The sequence below is a fragment of the Lagenorhynchus albirostris genome, chromosome 11, assembly GCF_949774975.1.
Source record: "Lagenorhynchus albirostris chromosome 11, mLagAlb1.1, whole genome shotgun sequence".
NCBI lineage: Eukaryota > Metazoa > Chordata > Mammalia > Artiodactyla > Delphinidae > Lagenorhynchus > Lagenorhynchus albirostris.
Window position 1 is genome coordinate 59,298,612 of NC_083105.1, and position 15,298 is coordinate 59,313,909.

Genomic DNA, 15,298 nt, shown 5'->3' on the forward strand with positions numbered 1-15,298 from the left:
ACCTGCATCGAGATCTGAGGGATTTCTCTTCCCACTCCTGTTCTCTCCCCTGTCCCCTTAATCCTTCATAGGCATTTCTCCCCCCAAAATCTCTTGCTGATCTAATCATATCTTGGCATCTGCTTCTGAAAGATTTCAAATTAACATACTTGGTCTCTTGGTTTACAGTTGAGTGATACCTTCTTCCCCAAGGAAACATAATTATGTATTTACTCAGTGGCACTGTCATAAGAAGTCCCCACTATAGACTTGTTTGAACATAATCTTTCTTTCTTTTATCAGTTCTTTCTTGGAGTAAAATTCTCTAGTGGGTCATGAGGGTCTTTAGTTTGTTTTCATTTCCCAGGGTCACATGTGGCATAACTTCAGACAAGTCCTCCCTAGACACAGGTGGAAGCACAGTGGTTGTTAGACCCCTTCCGCCATGGCAGCCTTAAATTATGTGAGAGCAACAAACAGAGCTCTTGTTGGGTTCTTTTCTGGAACTATTTCAGTCTGCCTATTTGATTCCTTTAAACTCCATATTAACACACTGTCTTCCAAAGAGCACTGCCCTGATTGCAATTATTGGAGGAATTGGGCCAGAATTTAAAGAAAGGATTATTCCTGAACAAATTCTGATGAAAATGGGCTCCCTCAACCTCAGCTGAAAAGATTAACAACTGTCCAATCTCCTCCAGCCAGCAAGTCTTCGTAAATAACTCCCAATCTCTCTACTGTGAGTGTATCTGCCAAGGATTAAACCGAGAGGCTGCTCCCAAAACCTGTATTAAAATAACCACAAAATACAGCCCTCTGGTTCCTGGCAGCTGTTGAGTTCAAAGTGCAGGACTTGGAAATCTCTCTCCAACCGGGTGTGGAGAGATGGGAGTGTGAGGTGGGTTAGGGAGGAGAGTAAAAGGGGTTGCCTGAATTAGAAAGTGTCTGGAGGGATAGAAATTGTAATTAATTACTGGATACAATCAGAAAGGTCAGAAAAGTTCTGTCTTTACGTTGTTTTAATGGAAAACATCCCAACATAGTGGAAAGAATAGGAGACTTGTAATCAAAAGACTTGTCCGAGTTCAAAGTCAAAATCAGCCACTTGTCACATGCCTAGTTTCTCATCTGAAAAGAAAAATAAAACTGACCATGTTACTTGTCTCACACTGAGAATGAGATATGATTCATTTGCTACGTTTTAGGAACTATAACCTGCTTGTGGGGAAAAAAATACCACTGAAATTCACCAATATCTGTTTTTCTGTCCTTACCTAGAATATAAGGTGAAGCTCACAGCTCTGCATGGCTGTGTGACTAAGTTCAGGTCACTGGTGTGTGTAACTTACAGATCATTCTCCAAGAGCAAGCTTGTGCCCACCTTTTCTTCTCTCTACCCCCAGCCCCTCCCCCATCGCTTCCTTCTGGCTGGAATGGGACTGTGATGGCAGAAGCAAGAGTAACCATCTTAGAGATGAATAAAAGCTGCATGTTTAGAGACTCACAGACATAGAGAACAGACTTGTGGTTGCCAAGGGGGAGGAGGGGTGAGGGAGGGATGGATTGAGAGTTTGGGATTAGCAGATGCAAACTATTAGATATATGTATAACTGCATCACTTTGCTGTGCACCAGAAGCTAACAACATTGTACATCAACTATACTTCAATAAAATAATTTTTTTTTAAGCTGCTCATTCAGGATGGCAGCAAAACAAGAGAGAAGGATCCTGAGTCCCTGAAAACTGTGGTTACCCTACTATTCTTGGTCACACTTCCTAGAGTTTTTGTAAAGGAAAAATAACCTATCTTAAGTCACAAATATTTTGGATTTATTTGATGCAGTAACTAAAAGCTGATATCCTAACCACTATACCACTCTATAAGCATAAATGATTTTTTATTCATTAATATTATTCCAATAGCTGCGTGAGAGCGGGGGTATCGCGAAGCCCTACGATCTACATGATCCTGAAGTAGAGTTCCAAGTTTTAGGCCCTAAGCTCAGCATCTTCCATAAAACCGGACAGTTTTCATTTTCTTTCTAGTTTGATCCAACGAAAACATTAATAGTATTATTTTGAAATGGCTCTGCATCCTAAGTATATTACAATAGGTGGGGACTGCCAGATTCCTCCACCTCAGTCTTCACCTTAATGAAGCTCTCCAGGGCTTCCTTTTTTCACAAGCGGTTGAGCCCTTTAGTTCACAAAATCCTCTTCTTTCTTCTCTTATTTAACTACGTGTCTCTTTCCTCTTCCCTCTATCCTCCATTAGCAACAAGCCTTGCAAACATTTCTCCATTTTCTTCTCCCTCAATATACTTTTTTAATCTGCTAAATGAATAGCCCCAGTCTAAAACCCTAGGACATATTTTTCAACTTTATCGTCACTGTTGTTCTTACCAAAAATACACATGCCAGAGTAGTCATGCCTACTAAATAAGACTCTAAGGTTTTAGCCCTAAAATCAGCATGTTAGCAAGCTCTCCTACCCTTCCCCCCACCACTCCGCACAAGCACGTACCAAGCAATTCTGATGCGTGCAAAAATTTAAGCACTGCTGAGCTCTCTGAAAGTTCTCCATAAAATACTTCCCATTTTCCACTATCTAAAATTAAAAATTCTTCTGAACAATCTTAGGAGAAACTACAGCAGTATTAGGACAGGAGGAGAGAGTATCAGAGAAGAAGAATATGTAGTAGAGAAGCAGGTTTGATTATGAACAAATTTGAAATTTTTGAGCTCATTGAGTCATCTGTAATAACCCTTACATTCAAAAAATCCCTCCTCACACCTAACTTCATGGACTCTTTTGGGAGGTTAAACTTGTTCCTTTGCTGCAGGCATGAAAGCTGAGTGAGAACAACAGGTTACTCTTTGGCCCTTAAATGAGGGAAGAGTTACTTTCAGGCCAAGGGATGTGGTGGAAAGAGAGTAGGGATGCCTCCTGGACCTGTCCTCAGAGGCAGATGCTGTTTCCTCTGGAAGTACAGCACGTTTGCTGGCAAAGGAAATCTCCCTCCAGGGCAGCCAAGGGAGGACAATAGAGCCACGTCACCACCCACCATCTGTCGTGAAAACAGACACCAGCTGACAGAGAGGGAAGCTCAAAATCCTGCTCCCACACCAACATCAGCAACCTCACTGCCTGACCTCCTGAGATGGGGACTGGGAAAGCCGAGGTAGGGATTAGCCTGCAGGGCCTATAGGGGTCAAGTTCGGGGTCACACTGTCCAGATTGCTGCAGTTCTCTCTTCAGGCCCTCCAAATCATCAAATTGTCACTCTCATCTGGGAGATGAAGGGGAAAACCATGGCAGATAAGCAGAGATCAGTGTCCTAGAGCCCAGAAAAGCGATCCCATTTCTGTGTGGCCAGTCTGCCCTGTTTCTGGATATCCAAGGCCACAGCGGGACACAGAGACACGGGAAAGGCAACCTTGGATAACTGTCAGCAGAAACAATTTAACGTTGTCAAAGCAGCAATCAGACAAAGAATGGCGGGTAGTAAAGGTGGCTTCCTAGAGAGTGGGGCGTTCAGAGCTGCTCCTGAGGGAAAAGGCTTAGTTTTTCAGTGAATATGTTATGCATTATTGTGCAGTGAACAGAGTCAGGAGTCCTAGGTTCTGCTACGACTTAGGTATAGCCAAGGGCAAGTTCCTTCCTTGTTAAAGAGCTAGGTCTCCACTCAAATAAAATTATGAGGTTTGACAAGGAGATCTCAAGGTGACTTCTCTGATTCATGAGTGACACAAGCAAAGGCTAAGGTAGAAATTCCCATAATGCAGAAAATACACGAGGGCTCTGAGATAGAGCCGCAGACTTCCCAAATCTTAAGAAAGTAGAATAATTTCAGCCCCCTCCTCCCAGTACAACAGTGCAACACTTTAATTTACAAAGCATTCTCTGATCCGCGGGATTAGATCCTCACAACAGACCGGTGAAGGAGCTGGAACAGTTACTGCAGTTCTTGGCTGTCCTAAAGAATGCTTAGAGAAGTTAAGTGACATGGCCAGAGCTACAAAAGGACTTAAAAAGGAGCTGTGTCTAAAAGCCAGCAGGATTGACACCAAAACAGGGCAAGTTCAACTAAGTCATGGATTTTATTTGAGACCTTGACAAGACAGCTTTAACTTTCCCATCTGCCGGACTAAAGTTTATTCGGGCTTCTTCCTGACCCTAAGCCCCTGACCTCCATTTCCTTAGTGTTTTCTTTACAAAACTTGTAACTGTAAATTCTTTTTCTGCCCTCTGAGATGTAAATATAACTTTTAACGGCCCCTTGCCTGGTTTTACCATTGAATACTGTCTTTCTTAAGGACCTGGAAGCCATCTCTTTGAAATGTAGTCATCAAGAAAGATAGTACCCCTATTTCCCAGTCCCTGGACGAAGGTAGGAGCCTTACTTCAGTGGGAGGCTTGCTTGCTCTACGTTGCAAAACTATTTTCTTAGAGCTATGAAGAGCTTATTTTTACTTTGGATAAAGCTAATTAGCAAACAGATGGCTTATGACTTCCCCCTAATGTCTCCCTCTCCTTTTCCACTAGATCACCCCAGTGTTTAAAAACCCTCCCACCCTTTGTTTTAGCAGAATTGAGTTCAGATTGAGTTCTGGCCTTTCTCCTCTATTGCAGTAGCCTTGAATAAAATCTTCCTTGTCTGCTTAACTTTGTCCAGTGCAACTGTTGCTTTGACAACCTCTTCAGCACATTTGCTACAGCCCACTCCATTTCTCCTACTTTGAGTTTAAAATTTGCTGTGCAAAAAAAAAAAAAAAAAAAAAAATTTGCTGTGCAAATCAAACTTATGGTGGAAGAAACATTTATTAAACATCTATGATGCATCAGGCATTGATCTAAGTTCTGGCTTGGTTATGTTCTATTACAAAATAGTGTTGCATATAGTTACGGTGGGTATAATCTATGACAGATGCTTTAGAAGTCAGGCCAAGGTTTTCTCTACTTAGCCTCCACTGGCAATGCCTAAGAGCCCACTTAACCAATTGTCTACTGAATTCATAAACTACATATTACTTCTCTGTACCAGATTTTTGCTAGATCCAGAGAAATACAGAGATATGAAAAAAATAATAAACCACATCTCTGCCTTCACTTTAATCCAAGGAGAGGAACTAAATGCTAAAGGAGTTACAACAACCTTTTCATTAACATCTGGTAGAATTAATTTTGTTCTAAGTGTAGAAGGCTCTGTATACACAACAAGCTGTTCTAAGCCCTGTTCCCTAAGGGTTAGGTGAAAACAGCACACACACACACACAAAATAAAAACATTAAACTCAGTCTTAGATAGACCTCAAGTTGTTTGCCTCACAGAGAATTCAGGGACTAGAGTAAGATTTGGAGATGAGCTGAAGGAGTCCTGTGTATAAAATGGGGAGATAGGGGATGCCCTTCTTTACCAGTGACTTTGTGAATATGCCCCTTCCACAGAACCTGTGGAAGCTGAAGTTCCTGGGAAGCACTATGTTGATGTCCATGCTGCCACCTCCTAGTTGAAGTTGTAGTTCTTTTTGTTGTTGTGGTTTGCGGTACACGGGCCTCTCACTGCTGTGGCCTCTCCCGCTGCAGAGCACAAGCTCCGGACGCGCAGGCTCAGTGGCCACGGCTCACGGGCCCAGCCGCTCTGCGGGACGCGGGATCCTCCTGAACCGGAGCACAAACCTGTGTCCCCTGCACCGGCAGGCGGACTCTCAACCACTGTGCCACCAGGGAAGCCCCGAAGTTGTAGTTTTAATGTTTGAGCTAACAGAGCCTAAAGGCAATATGAGGATGCAACCTACTGTTCTCTTTTTCCTAATCCAGTTTCTTTGAAAGATCCAACTTCCCTCCTCTATTGGGTTTCCAAGTGACTGAGAGGAATTTAATTTTAGGAGAATGTGGGAGGAATATTTTACAGCTCCATTAGATTTTTGTGTATACATAGGTTGTGTTCATCTGTTAAACTTACTTTAAGCAAGCACAAAAGGAGCCAGCAAATAAGAACAAATATGTCCAAATACGAACTTTTTGGCACAGCAAATATTATAAGAATAGAAAGAGAAACAAACAAAATGAAACAAAACAAAGAAATAAACAGGGATCGGGGGTTCTTAAAGAGGCACCATTGTATCATCCACAGTGGGAACATGAAATTCTCCAAATTATCCCCCAGATTTACGCAGATGCCTTAGGTTTCTACCTCCTACATATGAGGGATTGAAAGACCATGAGATTTTATAACTTGATATTAAAAACCCAGCGGAAGTGTCAGATTAGTGGGGAAAATGGCTAAGAACCTAGGAAGACCTATAAGATTAGGTGAAGGTAAAGGTAGGACTGTGGAAGACAGATGGGACCGATCATTTAGGGACCAGTAAGCAGGACCGTGAGTACAACCATAGGGTAGACTTCAAAAGGTCATTCATTTACAGCAGAAAGAACAAGCAAGATGTATATATACATACGCACACCAAGTTTTAAATTGAGTCAAAGTCCCAGAGTGTGTACAGGAGCAGAATTGGTGGGTAGGTAAGTTATCTATGGATATTCAATTAACAGCCACTCCGTTGGCCCCACAGCTCCGGTGGGCCTCCTTGGGAGAGTCTAGCCCTAGTTCTGGGGCCACAGTGACTCTCAGAGGAATGGAGTCCCAGAAAAGAAACTTGATCCTTGAGGAACAGAAAACTGACGTTACTAAGGAATTGGGGGCAATACAGAGGTATTTGAAAACTTACTTTTAAGTATTTTCAATCGGATGACCCCAAACAGAAGAAGTTCCCAACCAGCTTAACTCAATGGAAAACACACACGGAGGGTCCGTTATTGTTCTCGACTGTTACCAGGTCTGATTCCAGAGTCTAGCAAGTAAGAAGCCTGTGAATGGAAACTAGGTAAACAAAGATGTTCAAGGTAAAAAGGCAGAAAACAAGGTAGGACTTTACGTGAATTAGAAGTGAGGGCATTTGGTTCTAAATCCCCCGACTTTGGGTGATGTTTACTCCTTTCTTTGGGTCTCTAAGCCGATTGGTCCTCTTCCAGCTCTGTTACAGGTTTGCATCAAAAGTTTATGTGGGCTGTTATCCACAAACAACCTAGGACTGAGATGACCTGCATGATCTTGTTCAAATCTCTCTTATTCCTAGGCAGAATGCCGTTAAAAAAAAAAAAGTATGTATTATCTAATCTAAATTCAAGAAAAGATGAGAAACTCAGGGGCAAGGTGAAAGAGTTTTACTAGCCAGTGGAACTCAATCAGAGAGGGCTGCTTTACCTAATACAGAAGTCTCCAAGTTTATAGGTCCTACTTCAAAGGACTGACCTTCTTCGGAAGATAATTGCCCAGAGACATGTCTCCCAGAGCTAACTTATTCTAATTTATATAAAAGAATGAATTAGGTAACAAAAATGCCGTGAGCTAATGCTATTATTAATTATCAGAATAAATTTGGAAAAATTATGTCCCCTTTCTGGGATTCAGCACTGTAATCTGTAAAATAAAGGGGTTTATAGTTAGTTCCTAAGATTCCAATAGAACCAGGATAAATTCTCCTTTATTTTGTTCACCACCGCTGTGAGTCATAACAGCAATAGTTCACCAACTAACTGTTATGTGCATTAATTAAGTTAATTGCCATAATAGCCTTTTGAGGGAGGTACTATTATTACACCTGTTTTAAAGATGAGAAAATTGAGTCCCAGAAATATTACATAACTTGCTTAAGGTCCAAAAAGAAACAGTAAAGGACAGATCTAGGATTCAAACCCAAGAGTTCTAATGCCAGAACCCATGACAGTGCTCCAAAGTTGATCTCACAGAAATGAGCATCCCTCTGCCCCCTAATTTTCTGGTTTTACTAGGTTTTCTGCCCGAATGTGCAGAAAACATTCACAGTGAGTCTAGGACTGTCTACTTTGACGTACGTAGCATAAGGTGTGAGTCATGGCTTCACCATAACAGCAGTCACACCTGATCTCACCTCCCCTGTGTCTGTCCAGTCTTATATCTGGTGTGGTACTTTCTATTTGTCAGAGGACTTAGCTTGCCTGCTTTCTCATTTTATGCTAGCCCTTACCATGAAACACACACACACACACACACACACACACACACACACACACACACACACACATTTTTTTTTTTTTTTTTTTTTTTGCGGTACGCGGGCCTCTCACTGTTGTGGCCTCTCCCGTTGCGGGGCACAGGCTCCGGACGCGCAGGCTCAGCGGCCATGGCTCACGGGCCCAGCCGCTCCGCGGCATGTGGGATCCTCCCGGACCGGGGCACGAACCCGCGTCCCCTGCCTCGGCAGGCAGACTCTCAGCCACTGCGCCACCAGGGAAGCCCACACACACATTTTTAAAAGGAAATACATTTTATAGAAGTGAAGCATGTTGGAATTCCTAAATTAAAATATCCTGGTTAAAGTAGGAGAACAAAAGGTAAATGTGACAGAAGACACCTAGCATGCAGGCTCCGTTAGTAACTGTAGTGCATCCTCGTTGCTGTCTTTACCCTTTACCTTGCTGCCCACAGATGTTCAGGATCAGCAGGGCCTGCATGGGAAGAGTCCTGGAAACTTCAGTCTAGACACAGCTCTCCCACTCATAACATCTGTGACTCCTGATAAATAACCTAAACTCTGTGTCTGTTTTTTTATCCCTAAGGTATTCCCTGACTCTAAACTACTTGAGATGCCCAATATGTTCCCCCATGGGAAACCCATGATGGGGATGGGAAGTGGGGTATTATTGCCTGGGGAAGTCATTGTCATATCAAACCTGTGAGGCAGTGGCTTGTCTTTAGAAGGGGAGAGATCCAGGACTGAGACCTTAGGCATGGCCAAGGAGAGCTAGAGACCAGGTAAAGATTACCATGGGTCAGAGAGCCCAAACTCCCCAGCCAGAATTGAGTCAGCAATCCTAAACTAGGTAAACTCACAGAAGCTAAGGGAAAATGATTATTGACAGTCAGTAAAGGGGAGAGGAGAAGAAAGTTGGCTGTAAGGGTACATAAGACAAAATGACTCCAAAAAACAAATAAAAGGGATCCTAAAGCCATCATTAGAAATAGAAAATAATACAAAGTTCCCTTAAATACTAGACCATTATGTACAGATTGCTTTTGATTTCACACACACACACAGTCACCCCCCCCCCGAGTTATCTGCAATGAGCATTGGATTATAAGTTTTTCTTTTTAATTATGCATTTTTGTATTTGAATTGTTTACAATAAAGTGTAAAATCCTAGACCATAGAAGCCCACACAGTTGTTAAGGAAAACTTTAAAATGATCTCAAATCATTATAGTTTCAAAAAAAATAACAAATTATAAAGACTGAACTGATAAACAAATGTCCAATGATTGAGCCAAAATTATAGACCTAATATGTATCAGAACAAGTATTAATTCTAAGGGTACAAACCTCAATTCCACTTCTCTAGGTTTACAAAGAAACAATACGATGATGAAAATCCTTTGAAAAAATTCAAAAGAAATCTACATAGCATTTGGAATAAAGCACCTATAGTTAAGCTTGTTCACAAAAGAATGTTATGGCCATAAATATAGACCATAAATATAGAAAAGAGACTGAGAATGAGCTAAGTTTTGAGAAAGAATGTAAATAAGGAAGGCACTGCTTGGTGAAGATGTAGTAATGTTAACAAGTATCAGAGAGAAGGCAGAATGCCACTCCTGATGGCTCCACCAAGAACTACAGTCTGGAAAATATAGAAAAATAAAAAGTTTGAAGGTGAAATTGAAGTTCATAACAGGAAAAAAGACTCTAAGAGAACACTGAGTTGTGTTAAAATGAACTCAAGCCTCCAGACGCAGACAAAGTATACATCACGGTGCCAAGTAAAGTTTAAAATCTGACTGGTGAATTGTTCTTCGTAATATGTAAGGAACTTCAGCAATGAGATGATGTTAACACAATCTTCATAAGAAGAAAAAATGTTCTGCAGTCTATAGCTAGTGAACTTCACTTTATTCTAGAGCAGTGTTGGAAAATGGATGGCACTGTTCACAGCTCCCTTTTTCTTTTACGCTGTCTTATTCAATATGTTTCCCGGGGCAACTGCTGAGGAAACCAGTTGTGTTTGGATTTAAGTCTGCAAGAACCACTGTTTGTTTTACTAGCCCACTTCTATTTTACTTCAAAGATAATAAAATACAGCCAGGTCTCTGAGGACATTTTTTTCCTAATAGAAAAGTCTACATAATTTAAATAGCAATGGATCAGATTAACACAGTTTATGAAAATTTACGTGTAAAAAAATTCCCAAGTGAAAAAAATAATGCTCTTGATAAAATGAACAAATTACTAGAAGGATAAATTAGGAGTTTGGGATTAACACATACACACTACTATTATAAAATAGATAAACATCAAGGACCTACTGTATAGCACAGGGAACTCTAGTCAATATCTTTTAATAACCTGTAATGGAAAAGAACCTGAAAAAGAATAACTATATATATACATTTATATGTACAACTGAATCACTTTGCTGTACACCTGAAACTAACACAACACTGTGTATCAACTATACTTCAATTAAAAAAATTCATAACTGAAAAACTTACTATCCTTTATAAACTATAAAGTCATCACAAGCTTTGGTTGAATGTTACTCTGGCAGATACTGTTGGTTGCCTACTCAGTCTTTACTCCCATTTCCCCTTGTTCCCTATCATGTGAGTCTGCCTCAGGGGACACAGAGTAAAAAATACAAGGGTCTAGTCTCTCTTCCAGCTGGGGATGGTTAGATCATCCAATTCTAGCCAATGAAACATAAAAGGAATTCTGCTGCGTAGATTCCTGGATTTTTTTTTTATGGATTAAAAGAGAAAAAGAAAGTAAGGAAGAGCATTATTCCCTACCCACAACCCATTTCCTTCCCGATTTGGGGTGGAATTTTAGAGGACCTATGCCAGCCATCCTGTGACCATCCTAGCAACAAAGATTTGATGAAGACAGACCACATGCCAGACATTTTGATTATTGGGGACTGGAGAAGGAGTAGGCCAGAGGGGATAGTGGTTCATCAGTATCAGGAAACTGATCATTATTTGGGTATGCCTGAAGCCTACAGCGTTCAGTAGATGGCTGAACATGAAAATAAAGAGCAAGTTTAGCATCTGCTTCAGGGGAAAAAAAAATCACAAGTAGTGAGTCAGAAGTTTTAGAATCTGTCTGAAGAATAGAATGTCTCCTTGTTAAAGCAGTTAGAAAAGGAGGATCTATACTGGCTTTAAGAGGATGGATGCAGCCTGTAGCCCTTTCATAAGAAATCTGTTTTTCTCATCCTTACCTAAATCCTTCCCCAGAAGTTTCCCATTTTTTAATCCCCCCCCCAAAAAAATGTGGATAGGAAGTAGTTTATGTCTTGTAAAGTAAACTCTATAAAAGTTCTGCAAAGCAAATCAATAGCGAAGTTTTCCGGAGAGTAGTACAGTCAATTGGCGTGGTATTCAACAGGGGTCATGTTCTCTCCCTTTGCCTAGGCCAGGGAAGGCAGCCCTTCTCTCCAGGGAATGAGTTAGAAACTAGGAACATTGAGAAGGGGGCATTTGGTGACGTGCTTTGGAGTATTTTTCCCGTGGCCTATAAGAACACTCATTTGTAGAGGATAATTTCAATTTTTTTTCTCTAATATTATATAGATTTTAATTTACCTAAGTCTTCAGGGGGTGGTTTTAGGAGGAAGATACTCAAAAGTAGAAGAGAGTATAGCCTGTGACAATTTACATGCTCTCTGATATCAATCTTCAGGAACAGCGTCAGGTCATTTCCATGAGTCCCATAAAATGAGAGATGCCCCATTGCAAAACTGGGATGAGCTGGGAAGAGAACATAATCCTGAGGAATGATTTCTAGGAGGATGATTGCAGAGGGATATGAAGTAATCTCCTCTACCTTCGTTTTATACATGTCCTAGAGAAAAAAAAGAGGCCTTTTAGAGGGGAAAAAACTGGCATTTTAGTGATGCTGTTGGTTTGATCAGCTCGTACACTACACGGTGCCATCCAGGACAGAAAAGAACTAACCTTGTGCCAGAAGAGTCATGCGCCCAGCGGTACTCAGGGCTGATAGCTGAACAGCCCATATCCATTGCTTATCTTTCAGAGTCATTGTGAGGGTAAAATAAATAGAAAAGGAGGGAGCATTGCATCAATGAAAAATGTATTTGAGTAGAACTAAAAATTAACCATATAATCTATTAATTCAACAAATACTGTTGAACACCGAATAGGTAGCAAATACTGTGAAGATGGCTGGTAATGTCGGCTGGTAATGTCAAACACTGTTGTTAGTTGTTGCTACATACTAATTAACATGGATCATAAGAATCCATCTCGTGCATGCTAGAAATCAAAATGTAATATGAATATGATGGATACATGAGTAGGTTGTTTGGAAGCAGAAGGGCACCTGGAAACAGCACCATAATCTTTGCTCTGAACCTCAGACATTTTCCCTGATCTAACTAGCTGTCCATCCCTAGTAGAAAGATCATCCCTGGCTGCCTAGAAAAGCATCCTTCCCCTTCTCTAGAAGAATGCACAATGATTAGTGGACTAGTCTTCTTTGGTATGGAGGAACAGAGACTCATCCCCCTGCTATTTTCCAATATGGAAACTGAAGCAATGGGCAATGATGTGCATACAACCGACATCACTAATTGTTGATAACAGAAGTTTTAAAAATTAGAAAGCCATGTCAGAATAATTACATATATAAAGGTCTGACTCATTTTAAGGAAGCCTCAATATATAATTACTCTTTTTTTTTTTTTTTTTTTTTTTTGCGGTACGCGGGCCTCTCACCGCTGTGGCCTTTCCCGTTGCGGAGCACAGGCTCTGGACGCGCAGGCTCAGCGGCCATGCCTCATGGGCCCAGCCGCTCCGCGACATGCGGGATCCTCCCGGACCGGGGCACGAACCCGTGTCTCCTACACCTGCAGGCGGACTCTCAACCACTGCGCCACCAGGGAAGCCCTAATTACTCTTTTAAGAAAGGAAAAAAAGACGAAAATAAGGAAGGTTGGCTTTAGAAGATTCTGGGTTTAAAAATTTTTCCAAAACGTTAGTCATTCAAGTGACAAATTAACTGCCACTTATTAAAAACATAACTTGGTTTACAAAACTACATTTATCTACAGTATGCTGGTGTAGGAATGGGGCGTATCGGGGAGGAGAGCTATACTTCAAGACCTAAGGGGGTGGCAGGGCATTGGCAGGGGAGCAGCTCCTAGCTGTGAAGAGTTTATATGTCCTCTGACCAGAATCACTAGCTTCCAGCTATTACCTGTCTTTAAAAAACTATTCTCTTGCCCCAGGGACTCAACAAGTTGTCTATTTCCCAGCTCTGGGAATGATTCAAATGCAAAAGTGGAATCTGAACATTTAACTGTGGAAGCCCCAAGTGAGGCAGCAGCCTTCCCCAGAGAACAAATTATTGAGGAATTACCCTATTAATTGCGTGACTACCTCCTTGAACAAACATGAATATGCAGGTGAGACTAAGACCCCACGGTCCTCTTTGTTGGGAACTGGAAGAGAACCACCGTGCTCGATGTCTCACCTTCTTCATTTCCAGCAGAAACCTCCTTTGTTCACGTGCCTCACACCTTAATGAATCAGCCAGAATCCTCTGGTGAAAGAGCGAGGTGAGGAGAAAGATAATGAAGTCTCCAACCAAGACTGAAAGTTTAGAGTTGAGTCCCGACTAACGATCTTAATCACACACGTTAGTGCCTTGAGGAGGCTTGGAGTGAACAGCTTATAAACCAGACCCACTTCAGGGATTAAATCCATGTTAGTGAGTATCACCTTTGCCAAATAAGAAGGCCTACAGACTTCCGAGTGCAGGGTGTAAAGGATAAGATGAAGGTAGGACAAAGGAAGTGCACAGACTTTCTATTTAATGGAAAAGCTCTCTTGCTGAGTACGAGTGTCATTTATTACTTGGCATTGGTATCGATGTCACTGGAGGTGAGGATAAGACATGGTTACGAAGAATTTAAATGAGGAAATGAAAGAATTTCAAAACTGATCTTTCCGTACATCTCTCTACCTTCTTAGAGATCTACTTAATCCAAGCCCATGTAAATAGGAATTTCCTTTTCCTTTCTTGGCATTCAGGAAGATAAACAGTATTCCCTCTTAAAACTGGGAAAATTCTTCCTAATATATGAACCTCTCTATTCTCCTATTCGGTCTGTGTCCCTGGCATCTGTGTTATCACTAGACCTTAACAATTCCATCAATAAAGTTTAATTGAATATTTAATGAACTTAAGTAGAAAATCATGTAACGTAAGACCACAAAAACCAAGCCTTGGTTCTATCACCAACAGGCTGTATAACTATGGGCAGGTAATAAGTGCAGAGTCTCAGCTTCCTAATCTTAAAATGGGGATGATAATATCCCTGCAGTGGGTTATTGTGAGGCTCAAGCTTAATGAAGTTATGATGGTAAACTTCATAACTGGATTATAACTGGTACATAGTATTTAGTTCCTGTGTGTCAAGCACTGAACTAGGTTTGTTGGATATACCCCGCATACTACTGTCGACAGTGAGGAAACAGTGGACCCAGGATGTGGCAGAGGAACATCAAGGTGTTTGAAGGGGCCACAGAAGGGAAGAGAGATGCTGGAATTGGGAGAGGCTATCTTGTAAGATTAGCACTGAGTAGAGCTTTGAATGATTGAACCAACATTTGATGGTCTCAGAAGATGTGGTAGTGAGAGTTTTGCAGACAGAGGTAACCAAAAACGTTCAGAGTTGGAATCTGGTATTTGGGGATGCTTTCAGCTAATAGTACCTAGGCTAATAGCACACAGGAGGTCTGACTGAGTAAAGATATGCACAAGAGTACAAATAGCCCAGAGGACAGGGCTGAAGTTTTCTCAGAGAAAAAAATCAAACTGTTTTCTTTGATTAAGCCTCTACCTAGCCATGCTGACCATTCAGACTCTAACAGTTCCTGAGAAAGGGGGTTGGAGCTGGTGGGAGGGGGCAGGGAACCTACGGAAGAGGATGGGGGTGGTGACATCAGGCCCGGCTGTTGAGTATCCCAGCACCTGCCAGGGATGCCCTGGGGACACCAGGTCTGCCCTGCTGGGGCCCAGCTGCCACCCGGGCCCTCCTGACATCTAACAATGGGCGGTTGAGAGGTCAGGCGGGAATAGGGCAGGCATGACAATGAGATTCCGATGCTATAGAAAGAGGAACAATTGGGGCAGAGGCAGAGAGAAGCCAAGTGTTTTGGAACTGTGCAGGATTGGGGGCTGGAGGCAAATGTGAAGAT